This window comes from Pseudorca crassidens, chromosome 5 (assembly GCF_039906515.1).
Source record: "Pseudorca crassidens isolate mPseCra1 chromosome 5, mPseCra1.hap1, whole genome shotgun sequence".
Classification (NCBI taxonomy): Eukaryota; Metazoa; Chordata; class Mammalia; order Artiodactyla; family Delphinidae; genus Pseudorca; species Pseudorca crassidens.
The window spans coordinates 113,445,571-113,460,878 of record NC_090300.1 but is presented as its reverse complement, the minus strand read 5'-3'; positions in this window follow the sequence as shown (position 1 = coordinate 113,460,878).

Sequence of the window (15,308 nt, the reverse complement as noted above, 5' to 3'; positions counted from 1 at the left end):
CTTTCCAGAGGTTTTCAATTTACTTTTCCCAGATCCATCAGAGGAATAAATCTCTATGGCACCTATAGTCTTAAGAAATTTATTTCTTAAATAATATAACTCAAAAGTCAAAATTATTCCTTGATCTATCCAGAATGGATGTTGTGATAGGAAGTATGAAAAGAATATTCATCTCATTGTACATCTCCATCAGAGCTCTTGGGTGCCCAGGTGTATTGTCAATGAGCAGTCATGTTTTGAAAGAAATTATTTTTTTTCTTAGCAGTAGATCTACACAGAGGGCTTAAAGTATTCAGTGAACTATACTGTAAATAATTGCCCTGTCACCTGTGCTTTGTTGTTACATTTATAGAACAGGCAGGGTTAATTTAACATAATTCTTAAAGACCCTAGGATTTTAGGAATGGTAAAAGAGCATTGGCTTCAACTTAAAGTTACCAGTTACATTTGCCTCTAACAAGAGTATCAGCATGTCCTTTGAGGCTTTAAAGTCAATCACTGAATTTTCCTCTCTGGCTAGGAAAATCCTAGATGGTATCTTCTTCCAAAATAAGGCTGTTCTGTTAACATTAAAAATTTGTTTAGTGTAGCCATCTTCATTAATCATCTTAGCTAGATCTTCTGAATAACTTGCTACAGCTTCTACATCAACACTTGCTGCTTCACCTTTCACTTTTATGTTATGGAGATGGCTTCTTTCCTAAAACCTTATGAAACCTTGTAGCTTCAAACATTTTCTCTGAAGCTTCCTAACCTCTCTCAGTTTTCATAGAACTGAATAGAGTTACAGCCTTTCTCTGGATTATGTTTTAGCTTAAAGGAATGTTGTATCTTGATTGATCTCATATCCAGACCACTAAAACTGTCTCCATATCATCATTAAACCTGTTTCACTTTCTGTCATTCACTTTTTATCAATCTTATTATTGTTACTGAAGTAGCACTTTTAATTTTCTTTAAGAACTTTACCTTTGCATTCACAACTTGACTAACTGGCTCAAGAGGCCTAGATTTCTGCCTCTCTCACCTTACAACATGTTTTCCTTACTAAGAATAATCATTTCTAGCTTTTGATTTAAAGTGAGAGAAATGGGATTCTTCCTTTCACTTGAAGATTTAGAGTCCATTGTAAGGTTACTATTTGGCCTAATTTCAATATCATTATGTTTCAGGGAATAGGGAGACCTGAGGAGAGGGAGAAAAATGGGGGGATGGCGGGTTGGTGGAGCAGTCACAACACACACAACATTCATCAATCAAGTTTGCCATTTCATAAGGGTGAAGTTTGTAGTTCTCCAAAACAATTACAATGGCAATATCAAAAATCAGTGGTCACAGATCACCATAGAAAATGCAATAATAATGAAAAAGTTAGAAATATTGAGAAAATTACCAAAATGTGACACAAAGACAAGGAAAGATTGAGCAGTTGCTGTTGGAAGACTGGTACCGATATACTTGCTTGATGAAGTGTTACCACAAATTTTCAATTTGTAAAAAAATGTAATACTTGCAAAGCATAATAAAGCAAAGTGCAATAAAACAAGGTATGCCTATAGACTGCAAATTTTATGAATGTTCATTCTATTAAATCAATTATACAACTAAAATATACGAAAGTAAATGGTATAAATAGGTGTGAAAATGAAAGTACAGTTCCTTGATTGAGAATCAATGGACCTTGCATTTAGAGAACAAATAGATTAGCTATTAATAAAAATAATTAAAGTAAATCCTATAAGACCTCAAAGCAGACATACAGATTCTAAATATATTCACCCCCACAATACCAAAATAACCACAAATTATATAATGAGGGAAATCAAAGGAAGCCTTGAAAGAGATATTGTGACAAATAGAAGATAACATAATCAAGAATACATATGATTTTACAATAAATATAAAGATCTATTTATGAAAATAAATGTTTCATTGTTTATATCACAGGGAAAAAAGCCCTTTAAGTCAACATGAAACAACATCTGATGACATGGTATTAAGAGTTGAAGACAAAGTAAATGCATTGAACAAGATAAAGAATGTCATCTTGTAATTATTAAATTGCAATGAAATTTCAAGTAAAATTATATATACCTTATAGGATAACCAACACAATACTGAAGGAGAAAAACTAAGTTAGAGGACTGGCAATATCCAACTTCAACACTTACTTTAAGCTACAGTAATCAAGAGAGTATAGTGCTGGTAAAAGAATAGAAAATTAGACCAATTGAAAAAAAATAGAAAGCCTGGAAATACACCCCCACCCTGCAAATATCGTCAAGGGACATTTGACAAAGGAGCAAAGAGAATAAAATGGAGCAAAGAGAGTCTTTTCAATAAATTGTACTGGAACACCTGGACTTCCACATGAAAAATAATAAACCTCTACACTCGTTTACTCTTCACAAAAATAACTCAAAACTGATCATAAACCTAAATGTAAAATGCAAAACTATGAAAGTCCTAGAAGATAACATAAGAGAAAACCTAGATAACCTTGGGTATGGTGATGCTTTTATAAACAACACCAAAAGGACAATCAACAAAAGGAATAACTGAAAGCTGAACTCCATTAAAATTAAGACTTCTGTTCTGTGAAAGACAATGTGAAGAGAATGAGAAGGCAAGACAGACTTGGAGAATATATTTGTAAAAGACATATCTGATAAAAGACCATAATCCAAAATATACAAAGAACTTTTAAAACTCAACAGTAAGAAGACAAACGGCCCCATTACAAAATGGGCCAAATAGCTTAACAGACACATCATCGAAGAAGATATCCAGATGGCAAATACCATGTGAAAAGTTGCTCCATATAATTTGTCATCAGAGAAATGCAAATAAAAACAAAAATGAGATACCATTACATAACTATTGGAATGGCCAAAATCTAGAACACTAACAACGTTGAAAGCTGGTGAGAACATGGAACAACAATCATACATTATTGGTTGGAATACATTGTTGGTGAGAATGCAAAATGGAGTAGCCACTTTGGAAGACAGCTTGGTGGTTTCTTAAAAAATTAAACATAGTCTTAGCATACAATCAGCAATTGCACTCCTTGGTATTTACTCAATAGAACTTAAAACCTATGTCCACACAAAAGAACTGTACATGGATGTTTATAGCAGCTTTATCCATAACTGTCAAATCCTGAAAGCAATCAAGACATTCTTTAGTAGGTGAATAGATAAATAAATGGTGGTACTTCCAGACACTGGGATATTATCAGTGTTAGAAATAAATGAGCTATCACACCATGAATAGACATGGAGAAATCTTAAATACATATTACTAAATAAATGAAGCTAATCTGAGAAGGTTACTGTGTGATTCCAATTATATGACATTCTGGAAAAGGCAAAACTATGGACACAATAAAAAGATCAGTGTGTACTAGGGGCTGAGAAGTGGAGAAATTAATAGGCAGAGCACAGAGGGCTTTTAGGGCAGTGAAAACACTCTTCATTATATTATAATGATAGGGATATGTCAGTATACATTTATCTAAACCCTAGAATATGGCATAATGCCAAGAGTGAACCCTAAGATAAATGGACTTTGAGTAATTATCATGTGTCAATGTAGTAGATATTCATCCTTGGTAAAAAATCTACCTCTCTGGTGAGTGATGTAGATAATGGGGGAGGCTATGCATGTGTGGGGGTAGAAGATATATGGGAAATCTCAGTACGTTCCTCTCAATTTTACTGTAAAACTAAAAATTCTCTAAAAATGTAAAGAGTTAAAAATAATGAAAATAAACAAATAATAAAATGTCTTTCCTTACAAGGAAAATAACTAGAAACAATGGTAGAAATTGACCCCTGCTATTCTCTCTCACTCTATACATATAATGAAAAAAATAATCACAAATAATAAAAACACTGTAGCTAAAGAAATTTTGTTTTTATGTCTTTCTTTATGTATTTATATATATATATATATATATATAAAGCTTAGAATTAGAGAATATAATTTCTAAGTGTTATGATTATTTAAAGCACATGGAATTACATTAATAAAAAATCAGATTGTGAGTGGGACTATTCACCTTCTTGCCTCTCTCCTTGTCTACATACCATCAGTACAATCATGGAGAAAACTTCTGAAATGGACAGTGCGTTTTACTGATAAATTGTGTTTTAAGTGCAACTCACTTGTAGTAAATGACTCTCATTCTTTAGCATAATAGTTTCCATAATATTTTGAAGGGTTGCTATGACCCTCATTGGGCAAGAAAAGGAAAATAGAAAGAGAAGCTAATTAAAATTGTCATGTTAGTTTCTTTCCTCCTAAGGAGAAGAGAGTGGCACTGTTTAATAAAAACATGGGTAGAAAAATTGTAAACCTGTTTATCTTCTTGTTTTCTAAGAAAACTATAGAGAAAAGACACCTCCCATCTATAAAAATAATCATACACTACATGTTGCTAAACAAGTGCCCAAAGAAAAACTAATGGACTGAGCTCTTCACTGAATAAGAAAGAATGAAAATACACTATGAGTAATTAGTTCAAAAAGCAAGAAAACTACCAAAGGGGGAAGAAATCACAAGGATAGAGAGAGAAAGATTTCATATGTAAAACCCACAAATTAACAAACTGAATTACTTAAAAATCAGAGGTCTTTCCTTTATGGAAAAAAAATAAAATTTAAAAATATAAATTCAAACTACTCTTATTTTGAAAAGAAAAAAACATTGAATTACACATGTGAATAAATATTAGATGAGTAAGCAATCACTTTTCTTATACACAAAAAATATGTATATATCACAAATTGGATTTAATGGATTCAACTTATATTTTATGAATAATAAAACTGACTCAAGATCATAGAACAACTGTAATACAATAGCTGAAGATTAATCAATATGTTATAATAATAACAAAAAAAAAATCAACACCAGGAAGTTTTGCAGTATCTCCCTTAGGTCCTCTATGAAGCTACTAAGGAAAAGAGGATAATACTAGTTTAAATTTATGGAGATTGCAGAAAATATAGAAGTTTGAAAATATTTTTTTAACATTTCATTAAACGTAATATTAAGGATGCCCAACATCACTAATCATCCGGCAAATGCAAATCAAAATCACAATGAGAAATCACCTCACACCTGTTAGAATGCTGATGACTTGAACCCATATTAATACTAAGAACTTATAGTTTTATAAAACACCAATAAGAGAGTGAACATTTAACCAAAAGAGTACAAGTTATACACACTATATATTTCTGAAGAGAAGTGATTTGCATTTTTTTCCTTTAAAGTCTGTCAAGATGGTGATATAGGTCTTCCCCAACTTCAGTCCCCCTCACAAGAAGACCAACTAGCAACTAACCATAGACAACACACCATTGTGAAAATTCCTAGAGCCCCGTGGAGTGGGCTGAAGCACTCTCATGGACCACAGAGATCAAGGAGGACCACATTAGAAGGGAAAGAGAAGTGGCTCTTCTCTGACTGCATCTCTCCTCTTTTAGGCAGGCACAATGTTTCACAAAGGAGGCCTCCCTGGGCCTAAGGTTTCTCCAGTGGGAAAAAGAAACCAGAAGGTGAACATCCAGAATCCCCAGTATTGCAGGCTTCCCCAAATCCCACTCAGGTCTTGCTTCACAGAGATTACTGGGGGAACCTGGAAGGCTTGACAGCAGGGGATCCGATAGGGACTAAGAAGGCAGGTGACAATCATTTTATGAATATGACACCGAAAGCTCAAGCAACAAAAGCAAAAATAAGCAAGTGGGACTATATCAAACTTAAAAGCTTTTGCACAGAAAAAGAAATATTAACAAAATGAAAAGACAACATAGAGAATGGGAGAAAATATTTGCAAACCACATATCTGACAAAGGGTTAATATCCAAAATATATAAGAAACTCGTACAACTCAAGTAGCAAAAAAATAAATGAGTATATAAACTGATTAAAAAATGAGCAAAGTATCTGAATAGACATTTTTCCAAAGAAGGTATTCAAATGGGCAATAGGTACATGAAAAATTGCTCAACATCACTAATCATCAAGGATATGCAAATCAAAACCAAAATGAGAAATCACCTCACACCTGTAAGAATGTCTGTTAGCAAAAAGACTAGGTAACAAGTTCTGGAGAGAATGTGGGGAAAAGGAAGCAGAAAATCCTGTGCACTGCTGGTATGATGTAATTGGTACAGCCTCTATGGAAAACAGTGTGCAGCTCTTAAAACAAAACAAAACAACTAGACCTACCGTGTGACCCAGCAATTACATTCTGGATATATATCTGAAGGACATTAAATTTTATCTCAAAGAGATATCTACACTCCCATGTCCACTGCAGCATTATTTGCCATGGTCAAGACATGGAAACAACCTAAGTGTTCATCAATGGGTGTATGGCTAAAGAAAATGTAAGATATACATATAGCTAAATATTATTCAGCCATAGAAAAGAAGGAAATCTGCCGTTTGCAAAAACAATGGATGAACCTTGAGGGCATTATACTAAGCAAAATAAGTCAGAGAAAGACAAATACTGTATGATCTCACTTTTATGTGTAATCTAAACACAAACAAACACACTGAAATAGAGAGCAGATTGGTTGTTGCCAGGGGTGGACAGTGACGTTTGAGGGAAATGGGTGAATGTTGTCAGAGGGTAGAAAATTGACAAAATTATAAGATAAATGATTTGTGGGGATGTAACGTACAGCATTGTGACTGTAGTTTACAATACTGGGTTGCATATTTGAAACTTACTAAGAGAACAGATCCTTAAGGTTCTCACCACACACAAGAAAAACCCTGTAATTATGTGAGGTGATTGGATGTGTTAACTACCCGTAATTGGTAATTATTTTGCAATGTAAACATACATCAAATCTTTATATTGTGTATCTTAAACTTACACAATATTATGTTAATTATATCTTAATAAAAATGGAAAAAATAAAACCTCTCATAATCTAGAGCAAACATCTAAAACATTTAAAGTCTAGTGTTATAGACTATGTAAAATAATTAGCAAAATAGTTGATCATATCAATGTATGTTTAAATATAGTAATGCTAAGACACCAAGACACCATATATATTTCATTGACTTATATAACATTTTATAGCAAAGCTTTCTCTAAATCTGATATTCTTTCGCTTTGAAGACAATATTTAAAAATATTTTTCAGTATTTATAACATATATTTTGTATATTAATTTTTCAAGAAAATTTAAAATGCTATGAAATACTTTATGAAGACTATGTGACAAAAAGGGAAGTTATAATGCAACATATAAGATACCATTCCCCTTTCAGGTATCATATTTCCTATCAAAGAAAATAAATCTAACTTTTTGAGTTAGATGATGAAATGTTTTATACCAATCAAAAGCAAGGTAAAAATTTAAAACAAGGACATATACTAGGTACTTTTCATTGAACAACATTTCAAGAATATTTTCTATTTAAAATAAGCAAAATAAAACATGAAATATATGTAACATATTGAATATATGCTTTTAAACAAAAAACATAAAATTTAACACAAATATTCTGTAACAGGAGGATGAATTGGCCATTATTTACTAAATATGCTGGAACTTTGTAATTCCCGCACAAGAAACTTTGTCTTTCCAAAAGTAAATAATGTGCTAAAGTGAATGATTACTTTCTAATCATGAATGGCAACAATCTTCTGATGAAGGCTTATGTCAGTAATTTTTTAAGCCTAGACAGTAGTTTTCAATTCTTTCTTTCATTTTATCATACCTGGGTTATTACAGACAATATATTGTGTTTTGGAAAACTCTTTCCTGTACTTTCTAGCATTAAACAAACAGGCTTATTTCATTGATTAGAAAAGAGTGCATATATTATACAAAATATTCTAATTATTCTGAAGAGATAAGTTGGAATATAACAGTATAATCCAACTCCCTTCAAATATTTAAGAAGTGTAGAATTGAGTTTTAATAAAAGCATACCAAGTTTGGTGGTGCTTATATCTATAAATACTTTGAGAAATTTTTAGAAGGGGATAATTTTAGATAAATTATAAATCATACTATGAGTTTGGTATTTGAAAAGCATTCATTATATTAATTCATTAATTTTTATCATGGGTTCCTAGCTTACAGAATGAAATATTTATATTTGGAAATTATTACTGCATAATTAATATTATAGAGAATGAAATACACTGTATTCTGTCACATAAAAACTTACCTGCCAACATTTTACTATTTTGGCCCATAAAAACATCAATTCCATACGTTTCAACTAATATATCTATGAAGTAGAAAACAAGTAGTTTTACTGAATGTCATACTTAGGAAACCTCTCTCCATGTATATTGAAAAATAAAATGCTCAAAAAATTGTATATGAATTTGTAATTGTGTTGGCATGCAACTATTTCTACTAAATGGAAAAACTTACCAGTAGTTATTTGATATCAAAAATGATATAGAACTCCAAGTACTGACAATAAAGATCTTTAATTTTATATAGAAGGGGTAAAATTTTCATATTCACAAACTCAATTACTTAGACTGTTTAAAAAGCTTAACACTGGAAGTTGTGATATAGGCTCTCAATCTATTGGCTAGTTTAGTTGACATTAGTTATCAATTAGATATCAATGTAACTGAGTAGTTGGAGTCAATCCTAACATCCAAGTTTCTATCTTAAAGGTTTAGGGAATAATGCCAGTAAATAAGAAATGGGAGAACAGAAAATCAAGACATTTAGGGTGAAAAGATCTGAGATCAATTTGGGACATGATGAATTTAAGATACCTATGACTTATCTAAATAAACCTGACTAGGAGGAAGGTATAAGTACATGGAGTTTCAGAAGAAGAGTTAAACAGGAGTTAACATTTTTGGAATTATCAGCATATTAAGTATATGGAAATCATAAGAAAAGATAGAATCTTCCATAAAATCTATCAAAAAAACAACTGCTTCCAGTCAAGTAAATAAAAAGGATAAGTTTCTCTTTACAGAGCTCTCATTTCAAAAGAAAAAACACTATGTAAATGTCTTATATATAGCAAGGATGATCAACAAAAATTACACCAAATTTAAACCTTTAAAAGATAAGGAATGTATTCAATACCATTTGACCAATAAGTCAGAGAAAGAAAATGTAAAATTATAGCTTTATTATAACTTATAGATCATACAATTTAACCATTGTGAGTATACAATCAGTGTTTATTTAAATAAATTTATAGATGTGTGCAAATATATCCAGTGTAAGAACATTTTTATTATCTTTAAAGTATCTCTCAAAATTCATTTTTACTCAATCCCCAATCACACCCTCCTAGTCCCAGGCAAACACTGATCCAATTATTATATCTATATGTGTCTTTTCTAGACACTTCAAACTAAATGGACTCATAGAATATTTAATATTTTTCATCTAGCTTTTACAATTAGAATGGTGTATTATTGAGGTTTACCATGCCAAGGAGTGTATCAGAAGTTTGCTCCTTTATATTGCCAAGTGGTATTCCATTGTATGGATTTGTGACATTCTTTTTATTCAAAAGTTGAACAATATTTGATGTATCCTAAAGTAAATTTCAGCATCTATTGGAACATTCTTCTTAATCTAGTAATATGTAAAAGAAAATAATTGCCCCTACCACCCTTCATTCCTTAACCAGTAAAATCAGATTATTTTAAAGACCCCTCAAGTTTTAGAAAATTAACTTGGCCTTCATCTCAGGTTTTCAAGTTTTAAATATTGGATGAATAAACATTATCTTTCTCTTTCCTTCTCCAAGTTTCCCTTTTGCACATAAATTGTGAAGTCTATTATATTCTCCCTCTTCTCTGTCTCAGACATCTATCTCTCTTTCCATTTGAAATGTCAGAAGTCTAAGAACTAATCATTTAGACATACTTTCTGGTAGAAAAGTACGTTCTGTGTTTTTGCTCAGAAATAAAAAAAAATCTTTCATTTCCAGTAAAGAATTCTGTAGATATAAATGTTTATGACCTCAAGAATGTGTCCTATTTTGATCCTTGTGCAATGGGATAGAAATGTGCACAGTTAATGGGAAAATTTTTCTTATGCTCTAGAAGTTGAGTATATCTTTCTATCATTCCTTAATATAACATAGGCATCTATTTTCAGTTATAAAACACTCCTTATCCAAACTACATAAATCAGAGAGTTTCTTTACAAGGAAATTTAAACACACTGTCCTTCTGCTAGCAAAATACACAGCTTAGAATGTGTGAGAAATGAAAAGATAATATACAGTATTTTTTAAAAGGCAACATAAAGAAAATTTAATATCAGAACAAAAAAGGCCTAAAGAATGTAAAGGCAATTTTATATTAGTAAGAGTTTCAACTGACAAAGAATATAAGGGGCAAGTATTTCTATGCATAGAAGACACATAAATACATTTTTAAAAATTGAAATATGAGAAAACTGATAGTAACAGCTTAAATTGCAGATTTTAATAGACATCTCTTTGACAAAACAAATAAATGAACAAAATGATTCTATATGATATTTACAATTTTTGACAATACATATCAAATACTATGCCTTATCAACAGAAAATTCATTACAACTAGGCCACAAAAAAAAATCCCATTTGTTTCCAAACAATAAAAAGCAATTCTCTTATTTGAATAAAATAAAACGGTAGTCTTAAAGAGATCACAAAGATAAATAAACTAACTGAAATTTTGAAGGAAAATAATCTTTATCATTCATGAATTTAAAGTGATACTCATAATAGCAGTCATATTTCATATAGAAAATTGATTATGAAAATATATTCATTAAATCAAATCAATTGCAGTCAAAGATGCAATTAGAAACATAACTATAGTCTGAAACCTCTGAATTGTAGACTAAAATAACTAATGTAGAAATTTATGTAAAATAATAAAGCAGAAAAATAAAAGACCATAAACCTAAGAAATAAACTGAATAAGTTAAGATTAAAATCAAACTAAGAAATTAAGGAATCAATCTTAACATTTCTTTCTTACTTAATAAATCCAAACTCTGATTCTCAGGGAGAGGGAGTAAAAATAACAAAAAGTAACAAAAAACTGGGAAGTTTGATAAAGAATGAGAGAGTTTACAAACACAAACTTGAGAAGGAAAAATGGAATATACAAAAAAGGTAGAAAGGATTTTGTTTGTGTTTATTTTTGTCTGTAATTATTTTTTAAACTAGATGATATTTATGCAACTCTATAATAATACTTTTTTTATAAAACAAATTATTTTCTTGGAAAATGTAAGTTAAAATGGACTGAAAGGAGAATGGTAAAAATTTGATTAGAGCAATAATCATCAAAGATTTAGAAAAAAACTTTCAGTGTAATCAAAAACCCATTTTCCTATTATGTTCCATTTATTTAAGTTAAAATACTTCTGATAAATTCTATCCTATATTTTTTTAAAACTTGAAAGAGGAAAAGTGCCTGAAGTATATGATGATGCAGTAATAGCCTAGATTTTTGTGCTCTACTAAACAAAAAAATTTACAGACCTGCTTCAAATATTAGCATTAATACAAAATGATAAATGAAATAGCATTAATTAATCAATAATTATCTGGTCAAAGAGAATTTACTATAGTAACAGAATTATTTAAGATCATATAAGTTTTAATATAATTTATCATATCATCTGTTCATAGGAAAATTACAATAAAAATTAACAATTCTAAATATGTATTGGTTCTATTTACATACGTGTGTTAACATTTTCTCTGGAAATATATTTTATTTATTTTCCAAATTCTAATATATATTTAAATTATTTGCAACAAAGTTCTTTTCTAGGAATTTATGCTACATAAGTAAAAATATTCTAAAAGCTGGGCATCAATTCTTAATTTAAAAAAATGCTAATATGGATTAAATGAACTGTAATCAATAATAATGTATTATTTTAGTATATCTGCTTATAATAGAATTGTATGAAGAGATTAAGTATTGTAGCCATGTTGCAAAAGAAGATTCAATGACTAAGGAATACGTTCAGTTTACATAGCACAGAAATAGAGGCAGATGGGTGAATAGCACACGATGCTATCTTTGTAAAACAAGTTAACAAGTGAACTGTCTGTTGTAGACATGTAGATGGGCAGAGGAGAAGTCTCCCCCCAAAAAAGTCAAGTAAATGGTATTTTTGTCCTCAGGGGTTAATTAGGCAATTTTAATTTACTTATTTGTTTCCAAAAGATCATATATACCATCTCTAGTTTAGATACAATTTAAATGAATATTTTTAATTGATTACCTTGGTAACCAAGATAAGGATATCAATATAGCTATTAATAAGAATAATATAAAATAATAGACAGAAATTCAAAATGAACAGCTACGTTATCAGCATCACTGATTCCTATCTTCTTCTATGCTGTACTTTATTAGTTCCTACAAATGTAGATATATGCTACTTTATTATCACTCTCCATTGTGTTTTATTCACCCAGTTCCACTTACAGAGCTATAAAACCTCACAGCTCACATAAAGAAAATCTATATATGTAAAAATGAAGCTAAACACTGTCCAAACATTTTTCAGAATGCTTTGCTGTGTTTAGCACAGGATGTACTTTACAGAGATTTGAAGTAATACTGACAGCAAAAGTCCTTATTCCAAATTGATACTAGTATAATTTGTCGTATAACTCTAGTCTTTTGCCTGCCATGCCTCAAATTTTTCATTTGACACTGCTTCTTTATGGAATATTCACAATGTGACTGAAAATTGGCATGTTTTCAGTTCTTCAGAATACTGTTGACATATAACTGTCCATTTTTCCTTTATTTTAATTTTAAATGTCTCACGTTTAGAAATATGTTCCCTGTAAAATGGACTAGTGTTTGTATAATCACCAACAGTATGCTAGTATATAATTCCCCTCATTTTATTCCTCTGAGGATTAAATTTTTGTGGTCCCAAGTATGATGCTATTAGATTAGAAACCAATTACAAAAAAAGAAAGCATTAAAAAACACAAACACATGGAGATTAAACAATATGTTACTAGACAACTGATCACAGGAGAAATCAAAGAAGACATCATATCATGAACAAAATACTAATAAGCAGAATTCAACAACACATGGTGTATGATCAATTCCAATTGGTCATATGCCATGATCAAGTGGGATTTATCTTGGGGATGCAAGGATTCTTCAATATAAGCAAATCAAACAATGTGATATACCACATTAACAAATTAAGGAACAAAAAACATACAATCATCTCAATAGATGCAGAAAAAGCTTTTGACAAAATTCAACACCTATTTATGATAAAAACTCTCCATAAAATGGGCATAGAGGGAACCTACCTTAACATAATAAAGGTTGTATATGAAAAACCCACAGCAAGCATCATACTCAGTAGCAAAAAACTGAAAGCATTTCCAATAAGATCAGGAACAAGACAAGGATGTCCACTTGTGCCACTCTTATTCAACATAGTTTTGGAAATCCAAGCCATGACAATCAGACAGGGAAAAGTAATGAAAGGAATACAAATTGGCAAAGAAGAAGTAAAACCATCACTGTTTGCAGATGACATGATACTATACATAGAAAATGCTGAAGATGCCAACAGAAAACTACTAGAACTAATCAATGAGTTTGGTAAGGTTGCAGGATACAAAATTAATGCACAGAAATCTCTGGCATTCCTACACACCAACAATGAAAAATCAGAAAGAGAAATTAAGGAAACAATCCTATTTACCATCAAAACAAAAAGAATGAAATACCTAGGAAAAAAACATGCCTAAGGAGGCAAAAGAATTGTACTCAGAACTCTAAAACACTGAAGAAAGAAATCAAAGATGACATAAACAGGGGGAGGAGGAAACAAGATGGCAGAGTAGAAGGATATGCTCTCACTCCCTCTTGCAAGAACATCAGAATCACAACTAGCTGCTAGACAATCATCGACAGGAAGACACTGGAACTCACCAAAAAAGATACCCCACATCCAAAGACAAAGGAGAAGTCACAATGAGATGGTAAGAGGGGCACAATCACAGTAAAATCAAATCCCATAACTGGTGGGTGAGCGGCTCACAGACTACAAACACTTATACCACAGAAGTCAACCCACTGGAGTGAAGGTTCTGAGCCCCACATCAGGCTTCACAACCTGGGGGTTCAGCAACAGGAGGAGGAATTCCTAGAGAATCAGACTTTAAAGCCTAGTGGGAATTGATTGCAGGAGTTCAACAGGACTGGGGGAAACAGAGACTCCACTCTTGGATGACACACACAAAGTAGTGTGTGAATTGGGACCCAGGGGAAGGAGCAGTTACCCCAGGGTAGACAGAACCAGAACTACCTGTTAGTGCTGGAGGGTCTCCTGCAGAGGGGGGCAGTGGCTCTCTTTCACCATGGGGACAAGGACACTGGCAGCAGACGTTCTGGGAAGTACTCCTGGGTGTGAGCTCTCTCAGAGTCTGTCATTAGCCTCACCAAAGAGCCCAGATAGGCCCAGTGTTGGGTTGCCTCAGGCCAAACAACCAACAGGGAGGGAACACAGCCCCACCCATAAACAGTCAAGTGGATTAAAGAGTTACTAAGCTCTGCCCAATAGAGCAAAAGTCAGCTCTACCCACGAACAGTCCCTCCCATCAAGCCTCTTAGATAGCCTCATCCACCAGAGAGCAGACAGCAGAAGCAAAAAGAACTACAGTCCTGCAGCCTGTGGAACAAAAACCACATTCACAGAAAGATAGACAAGATAAAAAGGCAGAGGGCTATTTACCAGATGAAGGAACAAGATAAAACCCTAGAAAACCAACTAAATGAAGTGGAGATAGGCAACCTTACAGAAAAAGAATTCAGAATAATGATAGTGAAGATGATCAAGGACCTCAGAAAAAGAATGGGGGCAAAGATCGAGAAGATACAAGAAATGTTTAACAAAGACCTAGAAGAATTAAGAACAAACAAACAGAGATGAACAATACAATAACTGAAATGAAAACTACCCTAGAAGGAATCAATAACAGAATAATTGAGGCAGAAGAATGGATAAGTGACCTGGAAGACAGAATGGTGGAATTCACTGCTGCAGAACAGACTAAAGAAAAAAGAATGAAAAGAAATGAAGACAGCCTAAGAGACCACTGGGACAACTTTCGCATTATAGGGGTCCCAGAAGGAGAAGAGAGAAAGGACCAGAGAAAATAGTTGAAGAGATTATAGTCAAAAACTTCCCTAACATGGGAAAGGAAATAGCCAACCAAGTCCAGGAAGCACAAAGAGTCCCATACAGGATAAACCCAAAGAGAAACACGCC